General features: G+C 36.5%; 1 protein-coding gene across 2 annotated transcripts in view; it reads right to left on the bottom strand.

Annotated features, from left to right (window-relative positions):
* Eaat1 (Excitatory amino acid transporter 1) overlaps nt 1-20,250 on the bottom strand; it is a 42,954-nt gene that overhangs the window by 9,202 nt on the left and 13,502 nt on the right. The window lies entirely within an intron of this gene.

Genomic DNA, 20,250 nt, shown 5'->3' with positions numbered 1-20,250 from the left:
GCTCTAGTTACGCTAATTTACGATTTGTATGCGAGCGAAGTCTATATGAACGTCCACGTGAAGAACGGGATGTACCTATATAAGTGATTAAAAAAAAAAAAAATCAAATATAGGTTAGTTTACTCATTTATGTCGATGATTGCCTCATTTTTGAACTTATTTAAATAATAAGGTCACTCCCCTGGGGGTACCCGCAACATGTCCGGATATGACCAATGTGGGCTGGGCACTCACTTTGACCCCCAATCAACTTGTTTTTCAATTCTCATGTGATTTGAGGTGTAGCATGATGGGGTTGGAAAGTTTTAGGTCAGTTCTAGTCTTATGACCTTTACTCACTGGAACATGTTCCGGCAATATTTCTTCAACCAGTTGACCGATTCCAAAAATATTCAATAGAGTTCTGTGAGACCATAAAACCTGGGTTGTTACATCGAATTCGTTTCAGTGTTTGCCGAGAAACACAACTTACAAATTTGTTGAAACACACCCACACACACACACACACACACACACACACTCACACATACAGACATTTTACGATTTCGTCAATCTGAGTTGGCTGATATATGACTCTCGAGCCGAAAGACCCAGTGACGTTGATAAGAGGGCTGGGCCAAAGGGCTTTTGGTGTTAATGAAATGAGCAAATTTTTAGTGGTGTTCGTAATTCATTGCAATGTTTATCTTTTTTACACAAAAGAGCTGTTGGCAGTGACGTATTTCTATCTGTTAGCAGTATGTTCAGCAATGTTTAACATTTTTTTAACTCTTGATTTGTTCCAAATTAAAAATAAATTACATTTCATTTTAACCTAGGTGCTCCAGCTACTACAGTAACTTACCAGCCTTAAAAGCAATGTTTACAATATTTTTGCTTCTAACACCAGAAAGCTGCCTGTTTTCCCAGACCTTGTATAAATGTCATTGCTAAAGACCTAAGATTGAAAGTAGGTTTTCCAAGCGGTATATGTACAATGACATTTATATAAGGTCAGGGCCAACAGGCAGCTGGTGTTAGAAGTAAACATTGCTGAGCACTCAAAGGACGACGTCACTCTACCATAACATTCCATACTGCGAATAGTGAGATTTACGTCATTGCCAACAGCTGTTTCGTGTAAAAAGATAAACATTGCAATGAAATACGAACACCACTATTAAGTACTTTCCCTCAATTCCGGGGTCCAGCCCAATAACCGAAATTTTAGTAAATCGCATATAGTAGTTTCCATTTAACGCCAGAAAAAATACCTACTCTTAAGTATATTCTACCCAAAATTAAGTTTAATTCACGTAAATTTGAGAATCTGCAATTTACTCAAAAGTAACTTATTGGGCTGAACTATATCGTTGGGTCGAATCTCTCGTTTCTTTTTTGACAACAATAAAGAGTGCAAGTGAGAGGCTTAACTCAATATTAAGTAAAAAGAACTCCAATTTTGGGTAGTATTTTTTCTCCGTGTACTTTTCTTTGTAAAAATAGTAGAACAGGTAAAACAGTGCAATTGAATTATACTCGCTTCTGCATAAATCAAGTAGTGGGACTTTTAAATTCAAACCATCAATATATTGCTTTTGCCATTTTTGCCCATGTTCTTGATATGAATGAAATTTTACATCGTAAATTGACTATTACGGTCTTATTTTTTAACTCTTGATTTGTTGTAAGTTCAAAATAAATTATATTCCATTTTAACCTAGGTTCTCCAGTTACTATAGTAACTTACCAGCCTTAATTGTTATGATATATTTCTAAGTGTTTTTACATTATTCCTGCTTTGGCAATTCAGTATTTTAAACAGGTTTTTTTTTTAAACCTGCATGTCAGTATAACAATTTACATCTTGACTATTACGGTTTGTTCACATCATGCTCATGGTGGTCAGTGAATTTTCATTATAAAATTCCCGATTTTTTTCGAGTTTTCTCGGTGCATACCTTGAAAACTTCCGGTTGTTCATATTCAACAAGAAACGATATTGTTGGAATAAACACTATCATTTTCTTTATCCTACCGAATTCTACTTCAACAGTTTCAGTGAGATTGACGCGCCCTTCTTTACAACTAATCCTGTAGGAAGCTTAATAAGTATTGCGAATTTTGCTAAATTCCCGTGGATTTCGTGTAAGTGTCTCTGCTTACGGGTCCGCACCTTCGTTTTTGGCCCTTCATACAGCGATATTGTGAATTCAGATCGGTAGCTCAAATTGATCTTGCTATTAAGTGGAGCTGCATACAAGACAAGATCTTTGAAGGGATGGTGGCTACCTTACATACCATACATACATACAGAAACGACATTGTTCAGTAGATTTGGGATTTAATAAAATTTGCAAGATTCGTTTACACACACGTTCAGAGTTTTAAAATATTTTAGAAAAAATCAATCTGGGAGAAAATAGTTAAAATGTAGGATCTTGAAAAAAATCAATATCCCTCCTAAAAAAAAAGACTTGAAAGAACTTTCAGGGATCTAACAATGATTTTCTTTAAAATTCTGGCGGGAATGTCTATGGAAACGTAGGGTAAATTTAAAAGGACGTAAAGTGTTAATTTCAAGGAAACCTGTTGAGAATTTAAAAAAAAACCTGGGCTAAATTCGAAGATATTTTTGAGATATAGTACGAAGAAGTTTGGAGATAAATTCCAAGGAGGAAAGGATGTTCAGAATTGACTTCCTAGGTTATTCTGAAGAGAATTGTATATCGTGAGGAGGATACCTGCCGAGATAGGCAACACCGAGCAGTTTGGCATTTTATTTTGCTGGATCTCAGTGAAAAACTAACAAACGTCAATTTTGCCGAGATCTCAGCTAAAGAACATAATTTTTGCTGAATCTTGGCAATTTTTTCAATGAGATTCAACAAAATAAAATGCCGAGCTGCTTGGTGGTGCCCATCTTGGCAAAAATCAAAGTGTTCAGATAAATCTCAAGAAGAATTCAATGAGATTGATAAACAGAAGTGAAAGGGTGTTCTGAGGATAATTTCAAAGGAATGCTGAAGAATATTCAGGAAAGAACTTTAAGGAAATTCTGAAAAAAAATATCAGAAGAATTATATTCTGAAGAAAAAAAAAGAGCGCAACTGAAATTAAAAACTTAGGAACGATTCAGGAAAATTCAGAAAAAAATTTCAGGATTTCTGAGGACAATTTTGTATTTGAAATGGATTTTTCCTTATTAGAGATTTGAATAGATTTTTCTCCTTTACTTTACTAAGACCTTTGATTATTATTAGTTAGGTAGGTTCCGATTCTACACATTGCAGTTTTATTTTTATACCTGTGATCTTGACATTTTTACCTATGGGATGAGTTCTTAAGGGGTTAGGTTTTTGATAAGACTTTAGTGGGAATGACACAGATGAAGACTGCACATTGTAGTCGAAATACGTATCTATCATGGATACCAAAATTATTTAAGTGGAATTAAATGGAAGATAACCCTTTTTTTGCTGTTTTATTTCAAATTGGTTACTATAATAATTAACTAATTGGAAAAGGAACACAACTTTATAACATTGGAATCTGAATTGCTCAGAAATCATGACAAATTCTTAAGTTTAACTTCGTAAACTTTAAAATAAGTTTGTGTTGAAAGAATGCATAGTAAAAAAAACTTGTGCAACCATAAAAAAATACAAGCTATATTTTAAGGAACCGACGACCATATGATAAGATTCAATGATTTTCCCCGGTTCTCCCATCGAATTCCTTGTTTTTTCCGGATTAATTTTGCATTTACCGGTTTACTGGCCACAAGACTGATGCAAATTTTTGAAATGTTCGCTCCACGGTTCCAAATCGGGTCTTGATTAGCCTCCCAAAATTTAAACTCATTTGGTAAGAAACTGACTTGGCACAAACCATTTGAAATTTATATGGAAATTACTATGGAAAACCCAAACTTTTTGTTTACTGCCTTCTAGCCTTTTTCCATATTGGACTATAAACAAGTTCTATCGTTATTCTTATGGGAAATTTCCTCAGCTACAACTGCCGAATATCGTTTTTCAGCGAAATATCAAATTCAATTGTTATTAATTGTTTAAGAGATTGATAATCTTTTTGCATGATCAAGCAGTTGTTCTGTGGGCAACACTGTATTCTGCAGTGTGACATAGTAGCCATGATTTTTGTGACCTATTAATCGCTCCAGAAACACCAATGTTGCATGTTGAACTGTTGATTGAGCATAATCATAAGACATCAGTGACTGGAATCATTAATAACTTATGTTCCTTACATTTAATCGAAAAGTGATCTTGAACAAAGTTGTAGCTGAGAAAATTTTCATCAAGCGCAGCTATCATTTTCTTAAACAGACTAAACTGGTGAATTTTGAGATAGATATGAACCAAAATTTTGGTTTTCCCATACTAATTTCTATATAAACTTCAAATGGTTTGTGCCAAGTCAGTTTCTTACTAACACACTTAGATTTTTTCGCCGAGATGGGCACCACCGAGCAGCTCGGCATTTTATTTTGCTGGATCTCAGTGAAAAACTTGCCGAGATTCAGCTAATAAACGGGAATTTTGCCGAGATCTCAGCTAACAAACATATTTTTTGCTGAATTTCCAGCAAAATAAAATGCCGAGCTGCTCGGTGGTGCCCATCTCGGTAAAAAAATCTAAGTGTGAAATAAGTTTAAATTTTGGGAGGCTAATCAGGATCCAATTTGGAACCGTTTGAGCACAGTGGAGCGAAAATTTCAAATTTTGCATCAGTCTACTGGCCACCCTGCAAGCTATTAACATCCTTTAGGATGAGTGGACCGATTAAAAAATGATCAGTAGGTAATATATCACTGATGACTGCTAACAAATTGAATTGTTTATGAGTTAGACGAATAAATCGTTACCTCCACGTCCCCCCATAGTCCGACCATAATTTTGCATGCACACAAATCGACAAACGATGGTTCATTGATTGCCATTTTAAGAATGAGACTCCATCACTTTATTTTGATGTCCACTTTTCAGAGACGACTAATCAATATTTGCACGATAATTGACAAACCGCACTTTCCAAACCGTAATGAAATACTAGATGCTTAAAACCACAACCGCCTTCTATAAATCACTTGATCATCAGTCGATAGGAATCCTCTTCTCCGGTATGTACAGTGCAATAGACGGTAAAGTGTTTGCGATTCAAGAACATATATTCCTCCCACACAGTATTGGAGAATGTATGCCCATTCCGGATCTTCTACTTGTGGGCAATTTACTTTATTTGTGGTGACTGGTTTGATTTTATAATTGCTGTTTGAAAAAGGGCAAATGCTTGATTATTCTATCTGACTCAAATCTCTTATCGGAAGATAGAATGCTTCCTTTTGTCGGTGTGGAATGATCTGAAGTTTGCAGTATAAACTGTAACCCACTGATATAAGATCAAAGTTGGCCGCGCTTCTAAATTAGCGTATTGTTTTGTTTTGCTGCGTGATTTTTTCGTGAAAAACTACAATTGAATTTGAAACAATTAATAATGTGGCGCGGAATTGTAAAAATAAATAGTGGAATTGTATGTGTATTGCATGACGGTGACCAAATGGAGGCCCACTCCTTTTAGTTGCTGGCGAATAGTGGAACTCCGGAAGATAGCAGTTTGGTCCAGCCGTCGCTGATTCACAGCTAAGTTACGTTTAAAAAAAAATTAACTGTTGCTCATTAAATACGCGTCAATCAAGAATAGAACTTCTGCTTGATTGTAAGTTTCAATACTTTATCAGTTGTTTATTAACATCGATAATGTATTGGGGCGGGGCTTATCGTGTGTGAAAATAGCTTCGAAATGCTTACGTTCTTTAATGCTTTACGCCCATGTTGGATCTGCGGTAGAGCTGTAACCTTCTAACTCTCGGATTCAAGCTTCTTGCAGTCATAAGACATGAAATCAGGGAGATTTTATCCATAATATCACTGTCAGACAGTGGGAGTTGGATTGTAAATACATACATACTGTATGCCACTGATATGAAATGTTAGATCAAATGATTTGATTCCTTGTGAAAAATAATCAATATTTCATATAGGAATTTGGTATTTTAAAAATTATATTATGCAGTGAACTCTCCTTAAATCTATATTAAAGCGACCAACAAGCTAGGATGTTTATATGGGTCCTGTGGTTTTCAGCAGAGTTGTAACCGATAGAATTACCCGTAAAACGAGGTAAACATAAATTAAACTTTCCGTGCCTGATTCCCATAGAAACATTACTTTGCAAGTAACCGAATTAAATTATTTTGACGTTGAACGTTGCGATGGGTAATTTTAAACACCCTCAGACACTATACAGAGATTATTAACGCATTGACCAACTTTAAAGTCAATGGGAAAGTCAGTTTCAAAAATCAATCAAAACCATTATCAATGCCGTCAGTTCCTCGTCAACTCGAGCAATCTTCCTGCCAGCAATAACAAAAAATTAACTTTCCTTCCAACTCGATTAGGATTCATCCATCTACTTTGATTCATTTGAGTCCTGTCTTTGTGTCTACCAACTTCATAGCAGAAAAAATCGACTATCCTTCGATGATTGAATGCTCACTCATTCGTATCGCCCAGTATCAAATAAATCTTTAGTCTCATCCTCCTTCAAATGTCCACACCATGGCCTCCCTCGTGTTTCACAACCCTCACAAATCAGCGCGCAAAAAATGGCGCGAAAAAAAAATCCCATCATATCTCTCCCTGCCAAGTGTGAAAAATTACACCCTCGCGTGCGACATGGATGAGGATGTGCATCATCCCGTTTCATCGTCGCTTCACATCCAACAACGGGCGAGGGCACAATCAGTCTCACTTGTTGAACGGTAGGCGTGCAGTCTGTGTTGAATGTTGTTATCCCTCGGTGGAAAAGCTTTTAGCTTTTCCTGTTTTCTTTGATTGCTGTTTTCTTATGTCGGTACATTTTCCACCAGATACGGCTCCAGCGGTCGTCCTCTCCTTTCACCCACGCTCTGTAATGGTTGGGAAAATGGAAGTTTATATTTTTCCGCACTCAAATCGCAAATCAGAAAAGTAATTCAAACGCAATCCGGAGCAGTTGTTCTTACGATGATGGGCCTTCGAGTCAAAAATGAAATGCAAAGAAACTAGTAGACGAAGTCAATTACGATATCATTAGTCGGCGAGCGTCGCTTCCCATTCATCCCCCTTTGGTGTTGATTTCCAATTTGATCTTCCTTGTCCGGCTAGGTCGGTTCTTGTCTTGAACAATTTTCCGCGAATTATTTTTCTCTTGCTGGAGGTGCATGTGATATTTCCAACAGACGCTAATTGATTGTCTATGGCCCAAGGTTCAAGTGAGATTGATTTGATTTGCACGATTACAGACAGCATTTCCTGTTTTTCATTCGTAATGCTCATTAGTTCCAACGATTAAAATAAAATGTAAAGCGAATCACCGTGCTGCTCCACCAGTGGAAACGAAACTTCGCCTTGTTACGTTGCCAAAAATCTACGAGTTCAAACACATAAACTGCACATTCCTCGCTAGTTTGGATTCGGGTAGCGACGGCGAATGTTGTTTAACTTTGACAATTTTGTTTTGAAAAATGGCGAACCTATGAAAGGAGACATGTAGATACTTTAACGATGCTCTGGGGCTATATTTTGCTTTTAGAAATTCTCAGAAAAATGTTTCATCTCTCCGCTACCGAATTTGCATGTTCGCAAACAACCAGTTAATGGTTGCGGGTAACAATTTACCACTGACAATCCGGTCCGGATTTCGCCCCGGCACCCCGGCCATGGAACCTGAGCAAATATTTTTTTCCACTAAAGCAAATTATTTTCATTTTACGTACAATCATAAAGTTTAGTTCTGAAGAAAAGTTCTCCGAAATAAGCCCGGGAAAGTGCTGATAATGTGTCCGTCGCGAGTTTTGGTGGTGATTCGGTGGCAAAGGTTGCCGTGAATCAGCAAGTTTCCCGCTTGCAACAGTGTTCGGCTGCTGGTCTCTTGTCGGTGTCGGAGATTGCGACTAATCTGAAAGATGCCTCGCTGGATACGCCCAAGACTAGATGGGGTGTAACTGGTGGCCGCGACCGGTTCCTGGGGAAAGCACTAGACGCGAACATCCTCCCAAATGACCATGGCAGTGCAAAAAAATTTGTGTTCGGAACTACGGAACCCATTGATTGGAGGGTCAAATTAACTTGGTAATACCAGTCCAAATACTTTTTTCAAAAAAAAAAAAAAAACACAAACTAAATACGTGCCAGGATTCAAAAGATCATTTTGAAACTGGAAGTGTGTGTGTAATACTAATATCCAATTGATAGAGGTAAAACAAACATGCGGGGCTTATTGTAAGTGAAAGTAACCTCGGAATGGGCGTGACTTTCCAGACATTCTGAAATGGGTTGCTGAATCTCAACCCATTTAACCCCGGTGATCAATTTGCCGCTGGATCACAGTAGGGTAGGTGAGCCAGTAGTGGAGGTACTAAGCCAATTTATCAATTAAAAAATAAATATACCATGTACACACAATTGTTATACGTCAATCTATAGCTTCCAACCTCAATTTTGATAGAAACATATTACATTGTAATGAAGTAATGAAATTGGGTTGTTAGCGGAATGCTTAAATAAAACAGCAAAAAAGGTTATCTTCCATTTAATTCCACTTAATTAATTTCGATATCCACGACAGATACGTATTTCGACTACAATGTGCAGTCTTCATCAGTGTCATTCCCACTAAAGAACTTATCAAAATCTAACCCCCTTAAGTACTCATCCCCTAGGTAAAAAAAAGTCAAGATCATAGGTATAAAAATGAAACTACAATGTGTTGAATCGGAACCTACCTAACTAATAAAAACCAAAGATTTAAGTAAACTAAAGGAGAAAAATCTATACAACTCTCTAATAAGATGGCTACCAAGCCGTTGGGGATTTTCCTTTAGTTGGAATGACACTGATGAAGACTGCACATTGTAGTCGAAATACGTATATGTCGTCGATATCGAAATTAATTAAGTGGAATTAAATGGAAGATAACCTTTTTTGCTGTTTTATTACATTGTAATAAAATTGCATAAAATCTTAGAAAGATCGACCTCCATTAATAGGAACACTGTTCCAGTAGTTGTGGTAGTTGCTAACTTTGGTTCCTATAATAGTGGAATGCGTTGGTTTCTTATGGGTTCCACTATTATAGGAACACTACCGCAACTATAGGTGCAAAGAAGTGAAAATCTTAATGAAAATTAATTATTTTCCGTCACTTTTGAGCATATTTTAAGTTTGAAATATGCAGATATGGTTTATTTTAGGAGAGCTACCGATGAAAAATAATCTTATCCGGATCCTCCTCACTATTCCGGCACAACCTCCATACCGCAACTAAAGGTACGCCACTATTACTGGAACACTTACCCTAGTTACATTTTTTTAATTTTAATGTGGCAAAATGTAGATTCCATATCGCTACAATCTCTCTAACATAGCACATAGCAAAAAAAAAAAGATTCCATATCTCTATTTGTTTTTTTTTTCTGAATTTTTTAAAACAAATTTATATATTGTCATATCAGGATTGTAGGAGGAAAAATACGATCTCGCATTAGAGATTCAAGCTTCGAAAACATATAATATGCCCCCTCCCCCTAAGGATAGCAGCCCCGGCCCCCAGAGCCTAAATCCGGCACTGCTGACGAGTAGCCAATATGTTGTAACTACGAAACTGGTTGTTATTTTTTCTAAAACTTCTTTGCATTATATCGCTGCCAGGAGCTATCAACATTTACCTCTAGGAAAAACTTCGTCTCACTCCACATAATCATTCCTCCCACATTGAATTAACGCACACCTCGTGTTGGAAGTAAGATGGGGGAAAAACTCATTCATCAAGCTCTGATGACTAGAGTGAGTTGTCACTCCTTGTCTTGCCGCGATGAGATGTAAATAGGTACTTCATCAGACTCACGCAGTATCGAACCGCGTTCGTTCACATTATTATGCTACGTCTATGTCTATCTACATATCTGCAGCCGCGTTGGTTTCTCTTTCGCTGTTGTTTTGGCAGACGGTGACCTATTTTCCGAGACACGGTTGTAAGCTATTGCAAGATTAGTTGTGAAAAATGGATGAGTATTATGACGACACCTGTTGCTTACACTAGTAGTTGGAGGGACATTGTGCTCAGTAGAATTGTACTAATACTGCGATTGGCTTACTATTCATTCATTTGGGTTCTGCGATGACATTTACATAAATGTAAATGTACTCAATGTACTTTTTCACATCCTCAACAGTCAACATATCTGTAGTGTAGACAACATATCTGTTCTCATGGGTTGTTCATAAACTACGTATGGAGGAGTTGACGAGTGTCTACGGTCCATATATGCATTTCTAAAAATGTTTATGGACGATTGTCTACGCAGGGGGAGGGAGGTCTAAAACCTCGGAGGTCTCGACATCCGCGAGAAAACTGTCCCGTTATTCTTGTATGGAGAACACATGTTTTACAGCAAAGCTAGTAAACCAGTAAACTACATAAAACAACGCCAACATCAAGCTCAATTTTTTTGTCTGCTCATGCGAGCTTTGTAATTATTTTTCAGTCGGTGGATGTGCAGACCAATGAACATCTAAAAAAAAAAATCATTAATATTTCGGAAATCATGAAGCGAGTGTAAAACAAAACATTTATTTAGTGTTTATCTTTACAGCCTAACCTGGTGAAATTTAATAGCAAGCCCATATAGAAATGATAGTACTGCAGGGTCATTCTTCGACCCGAATGGACAAGTACATTTCACAACATAATGTTGTGTTTCACACATGATCGAACATGTTATCGTTAAACAAACGTTGAACAGATCAAAGTTCTAGTCAAAACTATGACTTTAAGATTCGTAAACACAAAACAAACAAACGAAAATTGCTTCCCTTCCAGCAAAATGATTACCAACCCATTTCACATTTTGTTGGATTACAAGTTAAGTGCTGTCAAATAGGCACTGGATCAATTTTCTGGCCATTTTGCAAATATATTTTGCTGGAAAAATCGTTGGATTTACAGCTCAGCAAAATCTAGCAAAATTTCGCTGGTTTCCAGCAAATAAAAATAGGTGTGTAAGATGCTAAGAATTTATACACAAACCTTCAATATACAGTGTTTATTATACACTGTGGAAACATGACTTTCTAGGAGAGAATTTTTTATCATATTTGAAATTCTTGTGATCACGTGTCGTAAGCAAGATCTGTACACGCAAAAAAACGAAACACTCAAAAGGTCATATCAAACAAAATGTGTCGGAGGTATTTCAATGAATCTGGTTTTATTCATGTCCAAATAACAGAAACAATCTTCAGAGTACTCTGGGATGAATCTGTTAGAATTTTTCAGATCTCTGTCCGAGGAGGGGTATTGAAGAAGGCAATGGAAGAATCTGTTAAAACAATTTAAGATCTCTGCCCGATGACGCTTACAAATCTTGAACTAAGGAACATTTCCAAGATTTTCAATTCTCATCATTCTATCTATTGAACAAAACATTTAAGATGCCTTTTCATGGAAAAAACGGATCGCGTAATTGATCCTAATTATAAAGGAATCTCAATTTTCAATTTTTAATTTTTAAATAATGGAAAAACAAATTCGTGACATTGCATATGGAAACAATCTATGCTGTGGAATTTTTAGCCTGCGATTTTTTCATAGTTGATTTCTCATTCTTTCAAACATGAGCAGTTCTTTAGAGTTTAAATGTTTTCCCTTGAAGACATTACTAGTTGAAGATATTTCATAGTTTCTTTTTTGAAACATGAGCAGTTATATGAAGCAATAATTTTTGACATCTTGGATGAAATATGCTCCAACATAAATCCAATAATGTGTCATCGTTTTGCATTCATTATATTTTAAACTAGAATAATACAGATGCAAGATGATGAAAATGCCTAGTCCACTTTTTAACATCAAGCACTTCTTAATATCAGGAAAATTTTAAACTTCCCACTAGCTTTGAAAAAGGATACTCTTCAGAAAACTCACATTTTTATTCGAAATCCACTCAAACAATGTTAACGACTATTTTCATTTTGTGCAATTTTAGAATTTTGACAACAAATTGCAATACAATTGCCACGCTTGTATTTTTTTGCTAAAATATTTTAAGCTTTCGGTCTCCAATTGCGTCGGCTTTGAATGTATTCAACCCGTAGCTGTTGATTTTTCTGGGCAAAGTCATGGAAACCAGGAAAAACTTCTCATATATGAGGAAAATCCTTGAAAATTTTACTCAGTCTAGGAGTATACTAACAGAAAACAGTGAAACCTCTATCGATTTTCTTCATATTCCAGAAGTTTTTCCTGGGAAAGCCCGGAAAATTCAGCTCACTTTTGACGATATTGAGTCGACTCGACTACACTCGCTGCGTTGTCGTGCGTGACAGTCTATTTGTATTCGTACACTCATGCTCTACCGTCGTCTCACTTGCACAACGCAAACGGTAGAACAACATTCGAGAAAAACTAAAATTATAAAATATCTATCATGACAATGTGCGATTTTGTTTTATATCCTCAATTTTGTGTAAATTAAACCATTTCTGATAATAAATTTAATTACTAAAACATCGTTGCTTGCTATTTTCAGAAATTCCCACAAGCACAACATTACCATATATCTTATTATGAGAAAAACTAAAATACATAAAAACGTGACGGTCTTCGGCCACAGTGTCGTATGACCGAGACTGTCATATGACATTTGACTTTGGTACTGTACTTTGGTAGCTTGTTTTGCTAGTTTCGGAAGGAAAGGCAGTAAATTATCACAGAAAATGCGTCAACTAAGGTGACCGCTTACAAAACTGCCAAGAACACTATCAGGAAGAAGATAATTTTAAAACTTAACTTAAATTTATTTTCGTTCTTGGTCACAAGGCTAACTATTTCGACTGAAGTGTAATAAAGAATATCCGTCAAACACTTTCGAAAACATTTTTTGATATGTCAAACTCTAGAGCAACCGTCAAACTCTAGAGCAACGGCAAGCATCGGCAATTCTCGATGAACATTTCAAATGGTCCCATCTGCTTTGAACGATTCTCTTCATCGACTTTCTCTTTTGATAACCATTGCTATTCAAACAGGTTTTGCGCTATTTTCACCTCATAGTTTGTTAAAGGAGGATCTTATCTAGCGTCCCCAAAACGTTAAATACAACAGGGAAAGGTTGTGCAGCTGAGTTATTAACGAATGAGAAAGTCGACAAAGAGAAACGATCAATGCAGATAGGACCTTTTGAAATGTTTATCTAGAAATGAGATTTGCAATTGGCAAGAGAGTGAGAGCGAGTAATATTTTCTCTTCCTACGCGAGAAAAGGTGGAAAAAATTAACATTTCTAGATAAACATTTCAAAAGGTCCTGTCTGTATTGCTCTTTCGATAATAACTCAACTTCAAAAGCATTCCCTGCTGTGTTCAACGTTTCAAGTACAATAGTACCTTCAGCTATCAAACTATGGTGCAAAAATAGCACGAAAAGTGTTTGCGTAGGCACGGTTATCAGATGAAAAAGTCGATGAAGAGAATTGATCAAAGCAGATAGGACCTTTTGAAATGTTTATCGAGATTTTGAGAAAGCTTTCGCAATCCCTTTCTCTGTTCCTCTGTTTACCTACAATCAGATATCTAAGTGCACAGTGAGAAGTGCACGGTTTAGGCACCTATACATCACCAATGTTCTTCTAATTTAAACTCACACATTCAAGCTGTTTTGCAAAGTATGATACACGTCCAAAGCGTACCAGACTTCTGTTTCCGTGTTGCTCCCGTTTATCGCGTGCTTGTTTGAAAGTTTCAATTAAGACTAGTGGCGCAAACCAGGTATTGTGGACAATTTGTGGTATGTTTAAAGCATGATTTAATGTTATCTCCAGGGGATAGAAGATCTGGCAAACACTTAGCTTACAGCACAACTTGCCACCCACCAGTAAAAAAAAGCTCGCTTTTGGGTGCACTATTTAACGAGTTTTGTCATTGTAGTGATATTGACATTTTTATAAATCGATGCATTAGGGTCATCGGCAGACTATCCGAACTGAATTTAATTTTTCTTGAAGCAAACCAAGGTCGTACATTTAATTGAGCCACACTATAAAATAGTGTATTCATGGTAATTTCGCGGAATAGAGTAAATGAGAACGTCTCTGTTGTAATTGATGATGAGACTATTGATCGCGTTCGGGAGATTAAATATCTTGGCGTGATTATTGATGACAAACTTAAGTTCAACTCTCACATTGACAATGTCATCAAGAAAATTGCCAAGAAGTATGGAATTCTATGTCGATCGAAAAACGATTTAACTATTGCCAGTAAAATACAGCTATACAAATCAATCATCTCTCCTCATCTAGACTTTTGCCCTTCGTTTTAATTTCTGGCCAATGCAACACAAATATCCAGATTACAGCGTTTGCAGAGTAAAATAATGCGTTTGATTTTGAGATGTAATAGATTCACTTCCTCAAATTTGATGCTAGATGCTAGAATTGTATATTTGACTATGGTGTTCTACTTTTAAAATGAACACCATAGTCAAATATACAATTCTGAGTTAACGGTTTGCTGCCTCGATATTTGTGTGATCGAACTGAAAGAGGAAGTGACTTTCATAGATATAATACTAGAAATGCGGTTGAAATAAGAACACCACATTTCTTGACTTGTGCTTCACAAAATTCATTATATTATAAAGGAATAAATGTTTTCAATTCAATGCCTAGACATATCAAACGTTCACTGACACACTGCATTTCACACGTTAAAACTGTCTTTTGAACAGTTATCCAGTGATTTTGTATGAATTGACAAATTGTGTATCTTGACGAAGTTATCTCTAACGGATAGCTGTCATAACAACTTTTTTTTTTAAATAATTATTGTAGCACTGCAAAAACTATTTATGTTCGCCACGATGGTGATTATGGATTTTTAATCTTTGATTTAATAGTAGATTAATTTAAAAAAAAAAGTAGTCTACGAAGGTTTGAGCCTCGCGCGCGTATTACGGATATAGAGGACTGAATTTAACATTTGATAAAAAAAAAAATGCAATTTTGAAGCTTATTTGGAAGATAGTACTAAGTTTAGGGTTAGTTGGGGCAAATGTTGGAGGCTCGTGAGCATTCCTGAAAATTATGATAGCATCAGATTGCGGGGTTGCTAGTGTAATAGGATGCTTTGTTGATTGTTCATTAACTCTTGATTGCTTGTAATACTTATGAATATTTTAGGTGGACAAAAAGGCGAACTAAGAGGTGGATGCCTGAGCTTTTCCACAGTTATATCGCTGTGAAGTAACTGTAAACTCTAGAGGGAATATATATCTATAACTGTAACCAGTTCGATTTTGTTTGCAAACCTGGTTTAAAATGTCACATTTAATTTTCTTAAAGATAAATCGTCCAGCTCAAACCTTTGTAGGGGTAAGAGGTGGGACCATCATCATCATTATCATCACTTGTGGTCTGCAGCTAAGAGCGTTCCACTTCCTTTTGAAAAAAAATGTTTAAATATTCGAATCATGCGTTTTCTGACTTGTTATTTCAGTTTTTGAACTTAAGTATCGTTTCAAACGTACTATTGATTTGTGTACCGTGATACTCGATCGATAGGACGAGGACGACTGCAACGAAGCAGCGCGCTACCCTACTCCGATGACGTAGAGCTAATCGTTGGCCCAATCCACACTGTCTCACTCTTAAGGGCCACCCACAATGGCTACGTTGCGTTTGCGTTTGCGTGTATCAGCAGTTAACCCAACAGTCAACAAAACGAAAACGTATCCAGTCAATTCCGATGATATCGATATCGTCCACAAAACCAAGACGGTATCGTTACATTGCACACCAGCTCTCTTAATTGTTTCTTCGTGAGCAATGTTGAATAGTAACTTCGAAAGTGCATAGATCTGCTTCAAACCGTCTTATCTCCAGAATAGGACAATGATGGATTAATCAAATTGATATCTAATAACAGTTAATAGTTGAACGTTTCAACTAAAGTGTTCTTTAAAGCATTTGCACAGTTAATAATTGGGAGCTTTCTATGCCAACCAATGCAATGAATGAATTTATATATTGTATATGCACTCTATGCCCAGGAAAGTCGAGAAAATGTCCAGTCCAAGAGATGTTCTAGACTGGACCGGAAATCGAACCCGCCGCCTCCTGCCTACTAATACCGTCGCCTTAACGCTATTTATTCTTGCATTTGCTGAACAGATTGTATATTTAATTTAATTTAATTTAATTTAATTTTAGTTACAGTCGTATTAAATCAAGTTCAATTGAAAATCAGCCCATTATGAACGCTAATTGGAATCGTTGTTTGAAGCATTTTTAAACCATCCTGACAGAGCCTCAGTCTGGTTGTGCCTGAACAGCATTAGCTGCCTAATGATTCCAGGTAGCTGCTTGCAAAAAGCTTAAAACATTCGTTACAAAGCGTTATGCCCGGTTTACACTTGCGCTGGTGAGCCTGTCGTGCACAAAAATGGTTATCCTCATGATGTAAACACTTTTTTCGCAGCTTATTTATATTGCCGCATCAATTTCTGGCACACTTTTATCAGCTTTACGAACCAGCACTAGTGTAAACCAGCCATTAAAAATTCCCTTATCATTTTTATCTTGTTCCATCTCTATTATCTAATAAACTGCTGCTGTCGTGAAAAACAACGAAGTCAAATTGAATTTGCCCCTCCCATTACTAGGCGATGAGATAGGCGTAGGAAAATCATAGCTTGATTGTGTTCAGAACAATTTAAAGAGTAAAGTTCAGTAGTATGTATGAATGCCATAAAACTTGTATCTCTGTGACTTAAAGTTTTGGTCGAATGTTAAAAACTTACATTATAATCGTATGTAAACATAAATTTTAAAACCAAATGGAGCTTTATTTCCTTTTAATATCTAATCTCCATGAATTTCCACTAATCAATAATTAAGGCCAGAGCTGGTAAATAAATAGAAATTGTATGGGGGAAAAATGTCACGACATTTTTGCCCCAAACGTTTTAATAGGGACATGAAAAAAAAACAAAGCATCAGAGCAGCTCCAAGTCAAATGACAAAAAATAGACACATTTTTACCTACCAGAATTAAACGAATCTCCACATAATTGTTCACTAGGAGCAATGAACCAAGTTTGTGCTGGAATTCAACCATTTTGATTTTTCAAAATGGCGTGTTCGATGTTTTTCAAAAAAATTTATAAAACGACTCATCTAATCGAAATGACGTCTGAAAGTTGTAGGAAAATGGATTGCCTTTTCGGAAAAAAAATCACGCTGTAAAAAGATCACAAATGTTCGCCAAAAAATGAAAAAAAAACTTCCATAACAAAAATGTGCATTTTTATGGTTATTTGAAAGCTTATCAAATATGCAAATTTTTCTAAAATTAACACAACGGACTCTTCAAAATTGACCAAACTCGTAGGATATAAACTTTATATAAAAATTTAGAACATTTTGACCACTTATATTTTTTATTGTATTTTATGCATAGTTTTTAGTTCAGAAAATCGTTTCATGTGCACAACAGCTTTAAATGAATAAATTAAAAAAAAAAAACTCTTAAATGTGCTTCTCTTGTTATTGAAGTTTTTTTCATTTTTGACGAAAAGTTGTGATTTTTTTACAGTGAGTATTTTTTTTCTGAAAAGGCAATCCAATTTTCTACAACATTGTTACAGACATAATTTTGATTAGATAAGTCGTTTTCGTGTTATCATTTATAGAAAAATATAGAAAACGCCACTTTGAAAAATTAGGTCAGAGTGAAAATGGCCGAATTCCGGCACTAGCTTGGATCGTTGCCTCTGGTGAACAATTATGCGAAGTTTCATGGAATTCTAAGAGGACAAAATAAAATCGATTCGTCAGTTGGCGTGGAATAGGCAAACCGTTTCCGGTGTCTTGAAATAATCACCACTCTCTGCTGCTCGATTCACGTGATCCATTCCATTGACATAATCAAATTCCTATGCAAATCAAGGGAGGAGCAAATTGATTTGCCAGCGCAAAGGTGTAAGCAGATTGTTGGGCAAACTGACAGTAAAGAGATGGTGATGATAGGAGTAACCAACCGGTAGATGGATCTGACTTCTTTTCTGTACGTTCTTGGCAGTCTCACCTATACTTAACAATTCGCATCACATTCCGTTAGACATCGGATTTTGGATTCGCGATGTGGGAATATTTTTTAACTGTCCGCTTTGGCTGTTCTTACGCCTATTGAAGGTAATAATACGTCAGGTCCAAAGGGCCGAGTGCTGAGTGTCTTTCTATCGATTCAGCTTACCTAAATGATATGCGGTCTGTTTTTATGTGTATGTATTATAGAAATACCTGGATTATGTTAAGTGAACAAATCGATGTTCAAGACAAATGACCCACGTGTGTAACTTCATTTGCCACATGTGTAAGAATGGTCGGGTCTAACCGCAGATGGATTCACTCAGGGTGCTATTTTGAATCCGAAAATGTTGGAACGTCATGGAATATTACCAGTTACTTTCCATTGCTCGGAGATCAGATTTGTGGAGATTAGTCAAACACAAGTAGGTATTCACTGTGAGATAAAGGCTAATAAAAGGCTAATGAAGATAAAATTGTGATTATTTGCTCATTTGGATCATCACTGTCGCGGTCGTCGACAGTGCGTCTTGACTGTCATGACCAGGCTTTACTTATATATGATGACCATTTGTAAAGAACCTCCGCTTTGCATAAAGCGTACGATATAACAATGGAACCAGTTTGTGCGAGAAAATAAAAGTATGGTTAGACGTCATCGCGCGTTGAGTGTCGTCTTTCCACCATTCGAGGATTGCAGAAGATATTGCTAGGTACACTGGAAATTAATCTAAATTAAATAAGTCGTCGTCAAACGACGACAACGTCAACAAATTTGATGATTTGGATTTGTGCATCAGTCATTTCAGGAAATTTAATCTAAATGAATTCAATTGGTAAAATGCTTTTAGGATCTAGGCATAGGGTAATGATAAATTTCATGTCAATAAAATGCATGATTAGATTTTGAATTTAAGGTGTACTTAAACAACTTTTTCTCACACCCAACCAGTTAATGTTGCATGCAGGAAAAACTACTCAATTTAAGTTTACTAGATGCTTAACAATAAGCGCAATGCTGCTTGCCATAGGATATTTGGAGATATTTTGCGATTCTGGGACTCCTAGACAAAGAAAATTATTTCGCCTCTCTACAATTTAAAAATAGCCAAAAGTGTTGTCATGTGGCACATTTAAAACGAAGAGAATTAATTTTAATGTGACAAACGAAAACGTTATGAAATCGGTTATGGCAGTGTTTTCCAACGTTTCCCGAATTACGTACCCCTTCGCATGAACACAATCGGAGTGGTAGCGGCAAACGTTAAACTTATGATCAGTGTTTCAAATAAAATCCATTGACGCATCCATGGGTAGGTGAAACCACCGACCTATTTTATTTGTTTTTAATGGTGCTCGTTTTATTATCATCTTCACATAACTCGCGCAATTCAAAGAATAGTGCGAATAGGTCGGTTAATTTCCACGAATGTGTTTAACGATTGTCAATTTGGCTTACAGGGTTGAGCGTTGAAGCACCCATTAGTGGATGATTTTAATGGAAGTCTTGAAGTTAATTTACACGAAAGGACATCAATCATTGAGAATGAGATAGCTCAGCCACCTAGGAACCCGAGTAACGTCATAAATAATGCTTTGTTGAACATTTTAAACAATCATCACTTGTAAAGGTCTTCCTTTTCCACTTGTGTGGTACCTAGGTATAGAGAGAAAGGAAGCCAGACAAACAAATCTGTTAGCAAACAGTATGGTTCGGTTCACTTTGGATGGCCTCGGGGAGAGGTGATTCGATCTCCCCTCGACAACATTACTGCATGTGCAGGATACTGGCCAGTCATTCGAGAAATGGGACACACAGTAACAGTATCTCGCAAACAGTAAATAATTTTAATCCTGAAGGGAAAAAAAACGATTACACCCACTCAAGCATAGGAAGCTGTATATGGAATGTGCAGCCACAACGAATCTGAATTGCGTTGTGGTCGGTACAGTTTCAAAGACGACTCTTGAAGAGTCTTCTTCACCGACGTCGTCGTCGTTAGCATAATAACAAATCATCATGACGGATCTAGGTTCGGCCCAGATACAACAGGATGTGAA

The sequence above is a fragment of the Ochlerotatus camptorhynchus genome, unplaced genomic scaffold (genome assembly GCF_037179485.1).
Source record: "Ochlerotatus camptorhynchus isolate MF236.1 unplaced genomic scaffold, CSIRO-AGI_Acam_v1.1 ptg000045l, whole genome shotgun sequence".
NCBI classification, from domain to species: Eukaryota; Metazoa; Arthropoda; class Insecta; order Diptera; family Culicidae; genus Ochlerotatus; species Ochlerotatus camptorhynchus.
This window is presented reverse-complemented; position numbering and strand designations above follow the sequence as displayed.